Below are 19,193 nucleotides of genomic sequence, written 5' to 3' on the forward strand. Positions count from 1 at the left end.
GGTGGAAGTGCATACCTGGAATTATTTAAGAGTAACTCCTGGCTCAGCATTAAGGAATTACTCCTGACTGAATCGAGGGACCACATGATTGCTGGATGTCAAACCCTGGCTGGCTGCATGCAAGGCAAATGCTCTACCCACTGTACTTCTGCTTCAGCCCCAAGACTATTAGGGCTTTTCTTGGTCAAGTTTTAGGCAGAATTTTTATATATTTTTTAAAAGTTCTTTTTCTGAGTCTAAAATGTTTCTGTAGTAAAATGTTTGCTGAGAGGGAGTGAAATAATGGAAGCAGAGGTTAAAAACACCTTTAAGTTTTGTCCAGATATAGCTGATTTTTATTCAGGTTGGAAGAAGACAGTCTCAAGTTCTTTTGCTCTACAACATTCTCTGAATGTTTGAAGGAAAATAGAAAAAAAATTCTGAAGAGCATCCTACTATCGTATTTGTGATGTTCTTAGCAAGCAAGCCTACTGAGAGAGACCTATATTTATGGAGTTCCAACTGCTGCAGAATGCAGAACAAGGCATTGATAGTGGAAGGCTTCTCAGAGCTGATGCAAGAGTTAAGGCCCTGAGTCATTCATGATGTATTGTCCGCTAGGTGAATGGTTTTAGGTATACAGACAAGTTAACAAGTTAACATCTAGTTAAGCCAAAGAATAGGTACATGTGTGTTTACCTTCTTGTTTGTAACTTTACTTTTTCATGCTACATCTAAGGAATAATCTTTACAAGACACCTTTATATATTTTTACTTTCTGAGACGGCGAGATTGTAATTAAACACATGAAATATCACTAACTATATTTTAGTTTAGAGGCCTGAAGTTTGACAAATTTCTCAGACTTTACTCTTCTTAGAGAAGCAATGCCTGGGCGTACTTTGTAACATTCAGTTCTTTGTCATGGAAGAAAGTATTTTAGTACTCTTATCTTCCTTTATGTACTCTCCACTCAAGTACCTAGATGAAGCAGAACTACAGCACACTAAAAAGTTTCTATAGCAGACTCAGTTTTCTGTATCTTCCCACCTCTCCCAGGAGAAGTGCATGCTTAATGGAATAAACTAATACCAGTTGTGTTTTACTTATCTGAGTTAAAACATATCTGCTGCATTGTACTAAAATGTACCTTTACATTTTTGTTAACAAACACTACTTAAATTTAATACTGAGTAAAGCTTACACTTATTAGACAGCAATTTTATCTGCCTAGAAATAACTACGCGTCTAGAAAGTTCAGAGAAGTGAGGACCTGCACTTATAAAATTGATAAAAATGGGTGATTATTTGAATAGCAAAGGAACCCTTCTCTTTATTCAAATATTTCTTCAAAAGTAACAATAATGTCTTATATTTGCATAGTTGGAAGGTTTTATAGAAACCTTTCACATATATTATTTTCTTATTTGTTCCTCTAAACGTTTTTGTGAACTAACTGGGTAGAGACAATTATCCAAAAGCTTTATGGATAAGAAAAATACAAATCATCTTTACCCCATTTGAATGCAATTATCTTTAGGAAAAGACAACTTATCACCACTTTAGGACATACAATCAATGGTGCAAAGTATGCATACCTGTATCTATTCATTTATAGAATAGTTAATGTCCTGATTATCTTTTTGTTATGGAGCTACTTATCACCAAATTTAGTAGTTTTTTTGTGTTTGTTTATTTTGTCTTTGGGCCACACCCAACTGTGCTCAGGGCTAACTTCTGGTTCTGTGCTGAGGGGATCACTCCTGATGGGGATTTGGGGGGGCCACATGGGTTGTTCAGAATAGAATCTTGGTTAGCTGAGTGCAGGGAAAGTACTATACCTGCTTTAATTTCACTCCAGTCCTCAACTTTAGTGGGTTAAGTAACTTTTATTGGGGCTGGAGTGATAGCACAATGGGTAGGACATTTGCCATGTATGAAGCCACACTGATTTTGATCCCTGGAATTCCATATGGTCCCCCAAGCCTACCAGGAGTAATTTCTGAGCTCAAAGCAATGACTAACACCTGAGTGCCACCAGGTGTTTGAATGCCCCCCAAAACAAAAACAAACAAACAGAAACAAACAAGAAAAGGAAAACATTTATTGAATAATTTTGTGGTTGTTAATAGTTTAAATAGAGCTCAGCTGGGTATTCAGTCTTGATAAGTTTATCTAGCAGTTAAATTTATCACTTGATAAAGTTAGTTATCTGGAGATTCCAAGATGCTTTTATCTATGTAAGTGTAACCCCACTCTGGATTTACCTGTAACTTTACCTGCAAGACCCTCCCATTCCTGGGAGGGGTCTTGGGGAGGTTATAAAAGGTTTTGCCTGAGGAACAAAGAGAGATTTGCCTGGATGGAGGATGGAGAAGAAAGCAAGATAGATGGCTGAGGAAGAAGGTACAATGAATAAGGCCTGAATAAGGATCCAGCATAAAGGGTTATGATAGGCCACACATGTGGTGGCTAGGGCATGAATAAAGCTGATATTTCCTGAAACCTGTCTGGATAATTTCCTTGCTGTTACCTGAACTGCCAGACTCACCAGATAATGGAGAAGGTGAAGCCATGTGGTGCTGAGCTGCAGGACAAAAGCATCCATCACCATTCACCACCATCCAAGCCCAACCAAAGGGCTTAATGCAACATATAAGTATATTCTTCTTGACTAGGACTCTCAGCTAAAGCATTTATTTGTAGTCTCTCTAACGTGGTTTCAAGGCACTTGAGACTTAAGGCTCCCAGAGATAGTACTCCAAGAGTTGTCCATAACTTTTTTCAATAGCAAAATACTTTTGTGATATGTCCAGTGGTATTCAAGATTCACTCCTTTTGACTCTTTTCAGGGATCACTCTTAGCAGAGTTTATAGGACAATAATAATGTAGGATAGGATATCAGACCCAGACAGCCAAGTATAAGGCAAGATGAATTATCTTCCTGGCCTGGTAGTCAGTTCAACAACAGTTCCAGAATTATTCCTCAATATTCTCTCCTTTTTTTTTTGTTTGCTCATTTTTTTTTGAGGGGGGGGGTGTCACAGCCAGCAATGCTCAGGGGCTACCCCTGGCTCTATGCTCAGGAATCGCCCCTCGCAGGATCAGGGAACCATATGGGATGCCAGGATTTGAACCACCATCCTCCTGCTTGCAAGACAAATGCCTTACAACTGTACTATCTCTCCAGCCCCTCCATATTCTCTTGATCCAAGCAACAATCATAGAGCCCATATTAACTTGAGGGAAAAGAATATACAATTTGTAAAAAAATCTAATGTATATTTGTAGTAATTTTTTTTGGTGTTTTTTCAACCACACCCAGTGACACTCAGGGGTTACTCCTGGCTATGCACTCAAAAATTGCTCCTGCCTTGGGGACCATATGGGCTGTCCTAGGCTAGCACGCACAAGGCAGATGCCTTACTGCTAGAGCCACTGCTCCGGCCCCTATTTGTAGTAATTTTTAAATTTATATTTCTTCCTATAAAAATTAATTTACACTCAGAATAACCTTAAAACTTTCTCATGACAATGCAAGCATCCACAAAACATTATGGTCAGTCTCAAGATATAGGATATTGTTATCAAATCAGATAAAGATATGGATATGATGGTAAAGATGATTTTATTTGAGCATAAGCTGTTTCAGTCTGAATATGTGTGAATTAAAGATTCAAGATATTTGTGAAACAGAGGTAAAATAAATGCAATAGGTATTATCATTGAAAAGAGTCAAAAGATAAATTAATATTGACCAGACCCATTGTCAAAAGCACTATATACACCTACTATCAATCAATATTTTGGTTCTACTATTCATTCCTCTTGAGATCCAAATATAGCCTAACGTCAGTTCATTTGGTCTATTTGTTATTGTCTATTGTATCACAGACAATAGCATCACCAACATTTCTGCCATTCTTCCACTAGGGTCACTCTTTCTCCAGCTTCCAAGCACAATTGCTCTAATATTTTCTAAGAATGCACAAACTATCTTCTTTAGTACTTCTGGACTCCATTGTCTTCAAAATCTAGATTCTGCCCAAAACTCTTCCAAAATCACTGCCAACATGTTTTTAGGTATTTTTTAGGACAGAAACTCTACTTTTAGATATCACTTTTGATATCTACTTTATAAAAATCCTCAATAGTAATGACTAAAATGAACTATTGTTTTAAACTTAATGATTTTATTTTTTCTATGAAAATTTTATTTTTAATAAATTCTTTAAATGAATTACTGTGAGATACAGTTACAAAATTGTTCCTGACCTAGTTTCATACAATGTACAATACCCTTTCCAGTGCACATTCCAACCACCAATGTTCCATCCTGCCCTCCCCGCCCGACTTCTCTCCTGCCTGCCTCTGTAGCAGACATTTCTCCCTTTCTCCCTTTTTAAAAAGGGAACTATTTTCATATACTCAGGAAGTCAGGCATGATTCGATCATATATATGTCTCATGCAGTATTAAATGAGGTCACTCAGGGATCTTTAGCTAGTGATTTGGCAAAGGGTTCAGGATAAACTGGTTCATATAGCACTACCACTTACACAATTATTGCGGGAGTTTTGTATACATGGTGAGGTGCAGCTGAGACCAGTGACAGGAGTGGCTACATTTCTAGCATGACAGTTTTAAAACAATAATATTCTTACATAGGGTCCAGGATTCCAGAGAGTGTTCTAAGAGATAAAATGTCAAACTGACTGTTTCTTCAAACTGACTGTTCTTCAAACTGGTCTGAAATTTGACTCTGCTATACCTCCATTCTATTTTATTGTTTAGTCCAGAACACACTCATATTTAAAGGCTCGGGAGATAGAGCCCATTATTCTAAGAGAGGGATGTCAGAAAATTTTTACTTCCATTGGAAAAGGTTTGGATTTTTTCTTGAATTATTTAATCATACTTTCAAATATGTTTGAATCAGTGAACTGATTCTGGATTAGAAATTAGATGTTCAATTTTTTGATTCCTTTTCTCTCCGTGCTTGACTATGAGCTAGGGTAAATAATAGTTGGCTTTCAATTTTCATCATAGACATAGTCGAGATGATGATAACTCTTGGCACCTACTAGCTCAAGGGGATACTAAGCCTGTTTAAGAAAATCAGTATTCAAAAAGTACTTTCTAAAGTGCTCTAGGAAGTAGAATGATAAATTATTATAACTAATTGAACCATTACAAATTCACCACAGTTTTCTATTAAGAGAGAAAATTTAGTCTCAGTTTTGTGTAGAGTCACATAGGAGCTTTGATATACACACAGCACTCACACTTCAAACACAAAATTCAGTGTCATTGCATATGTTTTTACCTATCTTTCCTAGATACAGGCCATGTACATTTTCTCACTGAATCTTTATAATAGCTCTTTGAGGTAGATGCCATTATTAACATCTTAATCATGTTTTCAGAGACATTTTTGTTCTGGAGTTTAAATTCCAACACATCTTTTGCATATTTATACATAATACATCTTAAAAGAATCTAATGAAAACTTTTGTAGGAGTCTGTAGGGGTTTTGTTTAAATTCTATGGAAATCTTTCCTTTTTATTTTATACAAATATTCTTGCAAAATGAGATAAGAACAGATTTATGAAGATATCAAAATGATATAACTAAGAGGAGACAGAAAAATAAAAGAGGCCAAAGAATTAGCAGAAAGTAGTTTCAGTTACAGAAGCCAGAGGAAGAAGAGGTGATTAGTACAATGAGGGAGTTAGGCTAGAAGCCAAGCTCCTGAAATGTTATACTATTATGTAGAAATTAGGTGTTCAATCTTGGGAAGTTTCTTCCTTTAGATCATTTCTATTTTTTATCTTTCTTTCTTTTATTTTTTTTTTTTTGGTTTTTTGGTCACACCTGGTGACACTCAGGGGTTACTCCTGGCTGTGCACTCAGAAATCACTCCTGGCTTGGGGGACCATATGGGATGCCAGGGGATCAACTGCTGTCTGTCCTACATAGCACATGCCTGGTAGACGCCTTATCGCTTGCACCACCATTCCAGCCCCTAGATCATTTATTTTTTGTGGCAAATGAGTAGATGAAGGTGGACTGAGAGATAAGGGAACAAGTGACTAAATATACATAAATGTATTCACCAAATGAGGAAGTGATATTTTTTAGGCATTACATTTATTTTTTAACATTTTTATTAAATAATTTTTATAAACACCATGATTACAAACAATTGTAGTTGGGTTTCAGACACAACAATAACACCCCCCTTCAACCATGCAACCTTTCCATCACCAATGCCCCCATCTTTTTCCTTCCCCACCCCCACCTGTATTTGAGACAGGCTTTCAACATCCCTCACTCACTGACATTGTTATGATAGTTCTCAGCTTAGTTATTTCTCTAATTACACTAACGACTCTTTATGGTGAGCTTCATATCTTGAGCTGGCCCTTCCAGCCCTCATATCTGGGAATTATTTCAATGTTTTTAATTTTTCTTAAAACCCATAGATGAGTGAGACTATTCTGTGTCTTTCCCTTCCCCTCTGACTTATTTCACTCAGCATAATAGAATCCATGTACATCCATATATAGGAAAATTTCATGACTTCATCTTTCTTGATGGCTGCATAATATTCCATGTGCATATCTACCACAGTTTCTTTAGCCATTCATCTGTTGAAGGGCATCTTGGTTGTTTCCAGAGTCATGTTATTGTAAAAAGTGCTGGGATGAAAACAGGTGTAAGGAAGAGATTTTTGTATAGTATTGTAACCCCAACTCCCATTCCTCCTATGTAACCTTACCTGCTAATAGGCCTCCCATTTTTTGGAGGAGTCTTTGGTAGACAACAAAAGTCTTTGGCTAGAAGGTCAAAGGGGATTGGATTGAGGAGGAATTGGGAGGAGGAGGCTAGAGAGAAACGGCAGGAGGAGAGATGGCTGAAGGAAGCTAAGATGCAGGGCAAGCTGAGGATAGCATGTGCTTAAATATGTTTATGATATAGGCTACACATGTTGGCCAGGGCAAATAAAGATGTTATCTCCTGAAGAAGCCTGCCTGTGACCAAACAGCTGGTAGGGGTTGGAGACACATGGTTCTAGGACGGCAGAGAAAGGCCCCTCCATTCCATCACCATCCAGCTCCATCCAAAGGGCCTCTTTAATATTTTATACTACATAGTATTTTTATGTTCCTAGGATATATCCCTAAGAGTGGTATAGCTGGATCAAATAGGAGCTCAATTTCCAGGTTTTTTTTTTTTTGAGGAATTTCCATATTGTTTTTCATAAGGGCTGGACTAGACAACATTCCCACCAGCAGTGAATGAGAGTTTGTTTCTCCCCACATCCCTGCCAGCACTGATTGTTCTTGTTCTTTGTGATGTGTTCCAGTCTCTGTGATGTGAAATGGTACCTCATTGTTGTTTTTACTTGTATCTCCCTGATGATTAGTGATGTGAAGCATTTTTTCATGTGCCTTTTGGCCATTTGTTATTTCTTCTTGAGAAATTTTCTGTTCATTTCTTCTCCCCATTTTTTAATGGGGTTAGATGTTTTTTCTTGTTAAGTTCTGTCAGTACTTTGTATATCTTAGATATTAGCCCCTTGTCTGATGGGTTTTGGGTGAATAGCTTCTCCCATTCTGCTTTTGTATCCTAGGCATTATTTCCTTTGAGGTGCAGAAGCTTTTTAGCTTAATATAGTCCCATTTCTGTTTCTCAGCTTTGAATTGTTTGGAGAGTGATGTTTAGGAAGTGAGATATTTATAAAATGGGGAAAATAATATGTGGTATTTTACTTTAACTTATGTGGCAGTATAAGCATAAAGTGAAAAAACAAACCATCAAAGAAAAAAATTTAAAACAAACAAAAAAATGGAAGTAAATTGCTCAAACAAATAAGCAACCCCAGAAAACTCAGAAACCTTTTCACTTTAAGAAATACTGTAACAAATGTTAAGCTCTCTACATACTAGGCCTTTCTTGAATATTTAAGATATAGTAGTTAACAAAAAAAAAAAAAAGCTCCCGATGGCAAGAAACATACATTAGATTTTAAGTAATAAACAACAAAGTAAAGCATATAGGATATTAACTAATCAAAAGAATTTAGTAGAAGACAGCTGTAATATTGCAAGTGTAGTGCAAATAGGGGACTTGCCTTGCATGTTACCAACCCAAGTTCAATTCCTGGTGTCCCATATGGTTCTCCAGAGTCAGCCAAAAGTAATTACTGAATGCAGACCCAGGAGTAACTCCTGAGCACTGCTGAGTGTGGCCCCCAAATTTAAAGAGTTTAGGAGAAGAATACAGTGAGTACAGAGGATGAAGGATTGAACACACTCGGTGGGAATGACAATCTCAGACAGGGTGGCCTAGGAAGATCCTAGGGAATAAAGATCTGAAGGAAGTAAATAAATAAGCTGTGATGATTTTGCATTTTATTTTAGGAGAAAATGAAAGAATTCAAAAGAGCTTTTCAAACCAAAAGAACAGCAAGTGCAGAGGTGCTGAAATGGAGGCATTTTTGATATGTTCAAAGAATAACAAAGAAGCCAGTACAGCTATAATGGTCATGAATGAAGAGAATAGGAGGAGGGGAGATCAGAGGAGAGACTGGCTAGATACTGAGCAGATAGTGCCATCTGGCATGTTTTTTTTTTTTAATGAAATACCTTTGTTGTTCTGTACAGAACAAATTAAAAAGGGGCAAAGACAGTAAAAAGAAATAGTTAAAAAGCTACTTCCTTGCACTAGTCTAGGGAAGAGATGATGGTAGCCCAGATTAGAACAGCAGCAGTAGAAGTGTTGTGATTCTATAATATTCTGGACATATTTTGAAGGTAGGATATATAGAATTTTCTGTATGTAATATAAAAGGTCATGAGAAAAGAGAAAAGGAGAAAATTTCAAGGGAAATTATCATAATTCAAGAGACGAGAAAGACTTTAATGGTGGTGTTGGTACTATTAAATATATAGTTTTAAACATTTTACTGACTGAATATTGAATTAGATTAAGTATAAAATACATGCATGTTTCACGGTCATAGATACACATATGTAAATTTCATGAGATAAATTGTTTATATGTATTTTTGAATTATATCCATAAGATTATGGAAACTTCTCAATATAGTAAATACAGATAGAAAAGAGACAAATTCTAAGGTCTTCACCTGGGAACTCTGATGCAGATAAAGGAGAAACAATTCAAGAAAAACAGAGAAAATGCCAGAGAAGCAGAAATAAAATCAACTAAGAGAGTATTGAAAGACCAGTGGGGGGAAGTGGTATTTCCAAAAGAAGATAGTGATTATGTTTGTTGCTGATGATAGGTTGAACAGATGAAGATTGATAACTGACCACTGACTTAGAAAAGCTTGGGATCATCATAAGAACAGTGACGGCAAACAGATGTGAGTGGAAACCTTATTGAAGTAATTTCAAGAAAGAATAGAAGAAGAGAAATTAGAGGGTCTGACGCACTTTCAAAGAATGTTAGTATTAAAGAAAAACTAACAAAGAAGGGTAGAGAAGGGAAAATGTAGAAGAAGTTCTTATTTATTTATTTTTTAACACGGTGCTATTAGAGCTGTAGTACAGAAGGTAAAACAATTACTTTGTATGTCACTGAGGTAGGTTTGATCCTTGGCATCCCATATGGTCCCCCATAATACCCTTTATGAAGAGTAGTCTATGAGCATAGAACCAGGAGTAGTTTGTGAACACAGCCTGCTGTGGTCCAAATACAACAACAAAATTTTTTTAAAGAACAATGAATATTTAAGACAGTGAACAAAATAATTCATGCAGAGGAGAAAAGTAGATATGGTTGTGGAAGTTGAGTGAAATTCTTTTGTGTGTGGCCATTTTCTCAAGGAACTATAAAGCAAAGCCATCATCACAAGAAAAGATTATAGAAATTTAGAAGTTTGAAGGGCGAATTAAAAAAACAGTAGATATGGGGCCTGAGAGATAGCATGGAGGTAAGGCATTTGCCTTGCATGCAGAAGGTTGGTGGTTCGAATCCCGGCATCCCATATGATCCCCTGAGCCTGCCAGGGGCGATTTCTGAGCATAGAACCAGGAGTAACCCCTGAGCACTGTTGGGTGTGACCCAAAAACCAAAACAAACAAACAAACAACAAACAAAAACAGTAGATATATCTGTTAAGATAGAATAAAAGTTAATGAATTATAGAATTTAATTATTATAAGTAGGTATTAGGGACACACCAGAAATATGTAATGTTTTTCTTTTTTCCCCTCTCCCAAATGTATTTTTCTTAATATTAAAAACTGATCCATTGCAACCTGATGTTCTTATGATAAGATTTTCTTGAGTATGAAATGAGAGATTAAGAGAAAGCCTGAAAATAAATGAATGTCCTAAGATACTTATGACATAACCATTTCTTCCAGAGCATGCCCAATATTTCCCTGGGATTTCTTTCCCTAAATTCTTTATTCACTCAACTCCACCAAGATCCTTTCCCGTATTTAAATTAAAATACAGCTAATTTTGCCACCTGGGTTTCAGGTAGCAAAATAACTTTCTGTATCTGCTAAATTTGTTTTAATTTTATATTGGTTGACTTTTTCTCTGTTGATTTCTGGGAACAAGCAATCCTGAGCTTTCACTCACTTACATCATGATACTTTTTTTTTTTCTTCTTGTTGCATGTGGGCTAAAAGACAGCTGCAGTTGACTTTCACATATTTTCACCCTACAGAAGGCAACATTTTCTGGGAAGAAAGAAAATAACAATGATAGAAGTACATAATGGCTTTCAAAACTTCAGTATGAACATGCTAATTACTATGTTTACTCTCATTTCATTGGTCAAAGCAGGTTACGTGAACAAATTTGCTGTTCATAGGATGAGGAAGCATAAGCTTCTTCTATGAAGGATGAAATAATTTGCAGTGGTCATATAATATATCACAACTTTTCCCATTTGTGGCAGAAGAAATTCCCATGTAACTCAATGGGTCAATTTACTTCTCAAACACAGTTAATTCTTAGCTCTCTGAGATCATTTCAAACACATATCTTTCCCTGACTTTCATATCAAACATAGTTGATATAAATTTATGATTATAACTATACATTTTACTAGATGTTTGTTTATTCACATTTAAAATTTAGTGTTTAACATTTAGGAAGGCAATTTGAGTTCTTTATTATATTTAGTATAGATATAATGTTGTAATATTATAAGCATATATATTATAACTATGCCATTTAAAAATGCATCTTACATAAACCAGGCTGTGAAAGATCATGGGTACACTGGCCCATGCAGCAGAAATCTGGCCATCTCAGGAGGAGAGGGGAGGGCCAAGCCTTCACCCTGCTGAAGCCATGCCTGCTGCCTCCATCAACTAAATCGACTTTTTCCAATGGCTGTGCTTCATAACCTTTCTATGATTCCTTTCAGGGACACCACCCTGACCAAAATTCAGGTACACTGGTCTTTGGGATGAAATTATCAGGATTTTGGTGCAAATGTGGGCATCTATCTTTCTTCTTTCAGGAGATCTGATAGTTGAGTACATGTCCCTCAACCTTATAGAATCAGTAATAGTGTTTTAAATTTTGGGACAACTTTATTTGATTCATGATGTTATCCTTAAAAGTTTACAGCAATTTAACAAAGTGGACAGCTAAAAACAAGAGCTTACTAAACTTTCTGCCATTGTATTAATGACTTCATTGGAGATATAATAATTTTCAAAATGTGCTTGCTACTATACTTCTTATGTCTCTTTTAAGTCTTTCCTTTTCTTTCTATTTTTTCAATAACCTTGCTTTCACTTACCTGGAATCAAATATTATAAGCAACTATGTCAACTATGTGATGCATATTCTTTAAATAAAGTAAAATAATAAAATATACCTTATAAGATAGGTGAAAGAGCTTTATACAACTGTCTTGAGCTCAATGACCAGTTTTATAATATAAATATAATCGATGAAAGTGTTCTATATGTGACTCAGTTACAAAAATCTAGATACAGTAAAGAATACATATGCATTACTGAAAGGAAGAATTTTATTATTGAGAAAAAAAACTCGTATCTTTCCCAAGTCATTATATAACCAAGGTTTGTGACTCAAGATTTCTTAAGCTAAGCATGATGCCCTGTATTGAAGTACTGTATAGTTCTAGTTGATTCCCTGGCCATGGCATCACAGAAATGATAAAATAGAAATTTTCCATAGAGCTATCAAGACTGACATGTATGACTGGTAAATTGGTTTAAAAATTTCCATGTTTACTCAGTTAACACAGAAGGAAACAGAATCTATTGCTATTTATTCTTTACTTTTATTTCAATGCGACTTTTCTCTTTGTGAATATGTTATATTGACAGTTGACAAAGGACATTCCAAGAACTTAGCCAGAACCCAAATTGTACCCTGCTCTGGGAATATCTCCTCATAGATTTGTCCAATGACCCTGCTCTGGAGAAAACATTCAGGTAATGCATTCCCAATGGCTGCTCTGTTCCCATCAACTCACCACTGGTGCCCTCATTAGGGTGTTTTTCTTTCTTTACAATTTTTTTATGTCGCATTCTCCCCTATGACCTCTGCGCAGTCCATCACAACCTCCCACTACAGTGAATTTAGTGTCCATGAAGGGGACTGGGGAGTTTCCCCTGGAGACTACCACAGCTTATTTTTAGTGCAGGCAGTTTGGAAAATATACCTACCCTTTCTGACTGCATGAGGCCTGTCTTAACTCTGACTTAGAACTCTGAACTTCTCACATGGGACTGAAGCAGCGAAGGTAACCAGGCCTTCATCTTAAAGAAGGAACAATCACATTACATTGAGAATAAAAGATTTGCTGAGAGTTACCCAAACACACATTCATAGCTGTGTTTTCCTTTGGTCTATTGGTCTCAGATCTGTAAGATGTTTAATCGTGTAAAATTACAAGTTAGTCTGACTAAATTGGACAGATTACAGGTAAAAATCCCACTCTCTAAATCCCAATTGATCCCCTGAGCCATCCATACTCTTTAAAAGTGTTATTATTACTATCAAGCTACATGCTCAAAAATTATTTCCCTTGGGAATACACACCTAACCCAGACAAAAAGATTACTTTTTTTTTTTAACTCACTCAATACCCTTTGTCCTAGCTTTCTTGTTTGTTTCTTTCTACCCACCTAAGTCTCATTCAGAATTACATTGGATGCTATGACCTCTCTAGTCCATTGTCTGCATTAGGCTGAACCACACAAAATGTCTAACATTCAGCTGTTTTTGAGCTATTGGGCTGGCAATTTCATATAGGGTTCAATCTAACCCAATTAAAATGAGATAAAAATTGTGAAAATTCTCATGCAGAGAAATGAAGATTATTGATCAAGTTAATAACAATTCATTGATAGTGTGTAGTAGAATAGAATGTGTAGCCAAGGTTTAATATGAGCCTTTGTAAAAATGTTTAATTAACATGTTAAATAGGAATTTTAATTTAGAAGAGAATTTTATTTGTGTTAGGAAAAATATGTGACTGAGTTGCACACATTAATGTTAATATGCCAAGATTCTCTGTGTACAATGGGTTAACTGTTCTTCAGCTTGTGCAGCTCACTAGGATCTTTGGAAAACTCACACTTTACACACACCCCTCTCTCCCTCTTTTCTTTCTTCCCTATATTTTCATGGTCTGACTTCTGAAAAGAACAGTCCACACTCACTTTCTCCACATTCCTTCTTGTCTTTAGAGTGTAACACTCTGTAATCTGGTTTTTATCCCTGACACTCCACTAAAACTATTTTTGCCAAGGTCACTAATGACCTTTGATTGACAAATTCAATGGAAGCTTTTCTGCCTTTATCTTACTTCACTTCCTTGTTGCATTTGACAGGATGGGCCTAGATTTGTTGCTTCATATTTCATCTGTTTCCTGACTTTCAGATTCTCTCTTTCCTTTCACTTTACTGTATATCCCAGGACCTCCCTTAGTACAGGCACCAGAAGGTACTTATTTCTGTATTCTGAATGAATTAACAAAATGGCAGGACTTTGTGAGTTACTGCCAACAATCAGTTTTATTTTCTACTTCCAGCACCATTTCTACCCCACCCACTGCCATATACATTTTAAGTAGTTTATAATTTACCATGTGCCATATTCCTTATATATATATATATTTTTAAAGTTTTACTAGAGTCAAGGGTAAGGCAGGTATGACAAGAGACTGATTTCTTCTCATTTAAAATCCCCTCTTTTTAAATATACTCGATTTTTAATCATGGTTTTAATAATTTCTAAATCTTAGGAAAAATATATTCATATTCATTTTCTTTTATCTCCAGGGTGTATCACTTAGAGATCATATAAAGTATATCCACCAGCAGTCACTTGTTGCTTTCTTAAACATGAAACCTGACAAAAATGTTAAGAGGGGAAAAAAACCACCACCAGCCTTCAAGAGAACAAAAGAAAACTACCCAAAAGAAAATGTGACACACGCATACATACTTTATGCATGTTTAATTTCTGTTGTTTTGGTTGGAAAACAGCTGCAGGTGTCCTCTAATTATAACCCCATTTTCACAAATATCAACTGTCATATTTAATCTGTTATATTCACCATATAGTCTACTGTTACAGCACATTTCTTTCATTACAAATTTAGTAGCAGAGTTTCAAATACTTCAGCTAACATTCAGGCTAGTTAATTAATGCATTATTTACAAGTTAAATGTTATTAAAAACAGGTTCTTAATTTGCTAATGATTTAGTAGACCTAAGGCAATATTCCATTTTTTTATTGAAAATGGAAAACATTTAGAACAGTTGGGGTATGAAGGGATGTCAGGGATATTATGTTCTCCCCCATACTTTCTAAATTCTTCCCCATTTTCTTTTTAACCATGTGAGTTTTTTTTTTTTTTGATGCCTAGTTGCAGGTTGAATGAGAAGAAAGATGTATGAAAGATAAAAGCAGGGTAAATGCTGTTGTGAGTGGTGTTTATAAAAAATTGCCAGGTTATTTGTAGAGACTCAATACATGTGTGCCCCACACATTTCAGCATATTTTGATTTATAGTGTCTTTCCAAAAGCACAACTAGATAGGTAGGTTAGAGTCAAGGAAATTCAATGTTATTAGCACTCCACTGTTGTCAGACTGCACAAGCTGAGTATATGACTTTCCAAATACACTGAGGTAAAATTAGTTTCTTAGATTCAAGGGTCTCAGAATCATCACTGTAGTCTGGAGCTGGGTTTGGTTCTTCATCTTAATTTTCTTCCTTATTTTTTTTTAGGACTTAAATCACTTTATCAGACCATTTTCAATTATTCATTCATGTTCTATAATCTTATGCTACATTGCTTACATATGGAAAATAGTGTGAAGTGAGTGCTTTAGTGACAAAAGATTCCAGTTTCATGAAGTCAGTTATCCCAACTTCATGTTTTTTTCTCTCCTATTTTTTTGATCTTAAGAAGTCAGTCCCTTTTTTCCTCTGCATTAATCTCATAATTACACTTGGCTTGTCTGTTTAGGACTGATAATCAGTTCTTGAGTCTAGTAAAATGTATTTAAGGGACCCAAAGGCCAGGGCCACACCAAGAAGTACAGTGGATAAGGTATGTGGTGCCAGGAATTAAGCTTGAGACTGAAAGCTCAGAGAATGTGCTTTGGCCCTTTGAGTTATCTCCTTGACCCCTCTTAGTTTTTTTTTACACAATAAAATACCCCTATCCAAGAGCTACCTTCTCAAAGAAATTTTAGAAAACTGAGTCTAGTACACAGTGACTTTTCCCATCATTGAATCCGTACAGTTATCCAAGTTATTTCTTTTCTCTAAATATAACTTCTATGTTCTCTTAAATGAAGATAAAAATCCTGCTTTAATCACTGTAAACAGAATCAGTAAGATCAAATATCAGAAAAACCTAGTTAAGTGGTAGGAGCCAATATATGGCAACTCTCATTGCTATAATAAAATAGGATAATTTATATAAATTGTTTAGCACTGGGCCTATCTTATGCTTGGCATTCAATAAAATTTAATTCCCTTTGGTACAATAAATAAGCCAAAGTATTTCTTGTTTTCATTTTCACTCAGAGGAAAGTTTTCTCAAGGGCAAGAGCTAATTTTTTTTTAAACTCTTCAGTTTTTGTTGATTATTGTGCTATCCTCCCTATTTGGAATGTATGCATTGTGTCTCCTAGAGTCCATCAGAAGTAAGTTCCCATGCCTACCCTGGACAACCTTGAGAAGGCACATTTTTTTTTTTATTGACTCTTGATCTTTTGCCTTACTCTCATTATTTTCTATATTCCTAAGCGAACCTTTAAAAAAAAAAAACTGCTAGTACCATTTTCCTAATTTTTTTTCTTAAACTTTCTTTGGGGAAAACCCTAACCAAATAAGAAAAATATTTAGATAATAGATAAAGACAATACACTAACAGCATGTAAAATGACAAAAGAATTTTCAGCGTGGACTAAGGCAACTAAAATAGGAGCATACCAATGTAACAAAAACAGCTATTCAAAAAATATTAACTGGGTGGTGGAGAAAAAAATTAACTAAACACTTAGTATATATTATATACTTATATGCTTAGGTAATGACAATCAAGTGGTAAATTCTTTCATGTCCTCAGAGCACTTATATTCTTTTGAAGTAACACCCAGTAAGCCACACACAGATATACACAGACACAGAAATATAATGTCAGGTATAAGAACTTTGGAAACAAGTTTAAAAGGCAAAACTTAAACTGTGTGCACTTTAGACAGTCTCATCTACTAAAACGATTCAAGACCTGTCCAGGAAGATGATATTTAAATAGAATGAGAATGACCCTCCTTTGATGTACAGCCCACATTCATTTGAATTGAAAACAACAAAATAAAAAATTGTTAGCTTGGGGTGCAGGGTAATAAGACAAGATCAAAATCCTGCTGGGTAGAAAAAATTCTTAGAGTACAATCTTCTGAGCAAAGAACTAGTAGTTCTCCATAGATATGGAAGCCTAAATTTTGCTTTTCAACTCACTGTCCTGTTATCTTATCTGTTAGTTTTCTTGTTAGGTGTATTATTAACTTCAACTTCTCAAATTAAAAGGATGCTCTTATTAATAAAAATAATTTTAAAGTGCATACAGGGCATTGTCCCATTAATTCCTACCCAACTCTATCCATTAAATAGTAGTTTTACTTTTATTTTATAAATGAGGAAATTGGGACTTGAGGTCATGAGTTGGAACTACTCAGCATTATAATAGAATTTGGACTCAACTTTAGTCATTTGGCTTCAATTCAATGTTCATTTCAGCACTATCTCCCTGGCCCCTTAACTGATTTTGTTCCTTCCCTTGCCACCATCCTAACATGTTCCTCTCACAGCAGCTAACTCATAGAGGCTGATGATCTTCCTCAGTTGGATCCTGTTATTCTGACTTCTCATCAGTTAGGTGTAGGATTAAATTTCAGTAAGTACAAAAATATCTGTGGAAAATTCAAAAGATTCTGATTTCATGCCCTATGATCAGTGCTACACAAATGCTGTAGTTTTGATTGTGTTTTCTCACTGCCTCATGTAAGTATCAACTGTTTTCTTTAAAAACTGTATTTATTCTTCAAGACTGTATGAAGGTAGCTGATCCATAAAACTTCTGGATTCATTCCACTTTGCTTAGTGAACCTTTTATTCTTCTTTCAGCCCATTCCACTGGAGTTTTAATCTAATTCTCCTTCTTTTTGCAATAGTTTCTTTAATATCTGAAGAACTCAATGGTTTCCCCTAGTGGATTGGAAAGTCTGTGCTATGCAGTTTATGGTGTCAGAACTGTATGGGACTTTTCCTCTGGTTTGTAGTTGGAAAACTAGACTATTTTTTTAATTTTAAAATTATATTATTTTTAAACAATATGGTTTACATAGTTGCTTATAGTACTTTTGTTTTTGACATTTCATATTTCAACACGAATCCTATCACCAATGTAAAATTCCCTCTACCACTATTCCTGAATTGTCACCCACCACCAAGCCTCTCCCCTTAGCAGGCATGAAACAATTTACTTTATATCAGGGGTTTCAAACTCGTGGCCTGCGGGCCATTTGCGGTCCTCCATACAACATTTTGTGGCCCGCAGATGGCCTTCAAATATCGCAGTATTTGCGATTATTCGCTTACCGAAGTATTGCAATAAAAATCGCACTAGTAAGAAAAAAAATCGCATTAAACATTCTCATACCCCGAGCAGTTTCGTTCAGGATATGCAAATGTTTAATGCGATTTTTTGCGATTTTTTTTCTTACTAATGCGATTTTTTATTGCGAATATTCAGTAAGCGAATATTTTGCGCCTAGCGCAGACATCATTTCTGTTGCTCCTGCCCTCTGTCCCTTGCATTATCAGAGGCCTAAGGGAGAGAAGGGAGAGAAGTTTATTACAGTATTAGATTTTGTCAAAGCTTGCTGTGAAGAGAAAGATTGATGATGAGCAGACAATTTCAGGAAAAGTGGGAGACACAGTATTTGTTGAGCACAGGGGCATCCCCACATGTCTTATTTGCTCAGAGAAAGTTGCAGTGCACAAGAAATAAAACTTGAAACACCATTATTCAACTAAACATGTTAAGGATGTGCAAAATATCAAGGAAATGAGAGAGCTAAGCCAACCAGTCTTAAAGCATGTTGAATGAGGCAACAAGATTTCTTAAAAAAAGCAACCAAAGAGAATGTTGCATCAGTCGAAGCTAGTTAGATGGTTAGTGAGATGATTGCTAAGGCAGGGAAACCATTCACAGAAGGAGAGTTTGTTAAAAAAAAATGGATATTACAGGCTGCAAGTATTATCTGTCTGGAAAAGAAAGGTCAATTTAGCAAAATCAGCCTTTCTGCCAACACTGTGGCAGAGCACATTTCTGACATGTCAAGTGACATCATCAACTGTGTGAGAAAGCCAAATGTTTTGATGCATACTCAGTTGCTCTTGATGAGGGCACAGATATAACAGACACTGCACAGCTCACAATTTATGTCTGTGGTGTTGATTGCAATTTTGAATTGACAGAGGAGCTGCTCACAAAAATTCCAATGCATGGCCAGACCACCGCTAATGAGATATTAGCATCTGTGTGATGCCATTGAGAATGCAGGTTTGCCATAGAAGAGGTTTGTTGGAATAATAACTGATGGAGCACCATCGATGACAGGGAGGAAAAATGGACTGGTGGCACTTGTT

Source organism: Suncus etruscus, chromosome 4 (assembly GCF_024139225.1).
Source record: "Suncus etruscus isolate mSunEtr1 chromosome 4, mSunEtr1.pri.cur, whole genome shotgun sequence".
NCBI lineage: Eukaryota > Metazoa > Chordata > Mammalia > Eulipotyphla > Soricidae > Suncus > Suncus etruscus.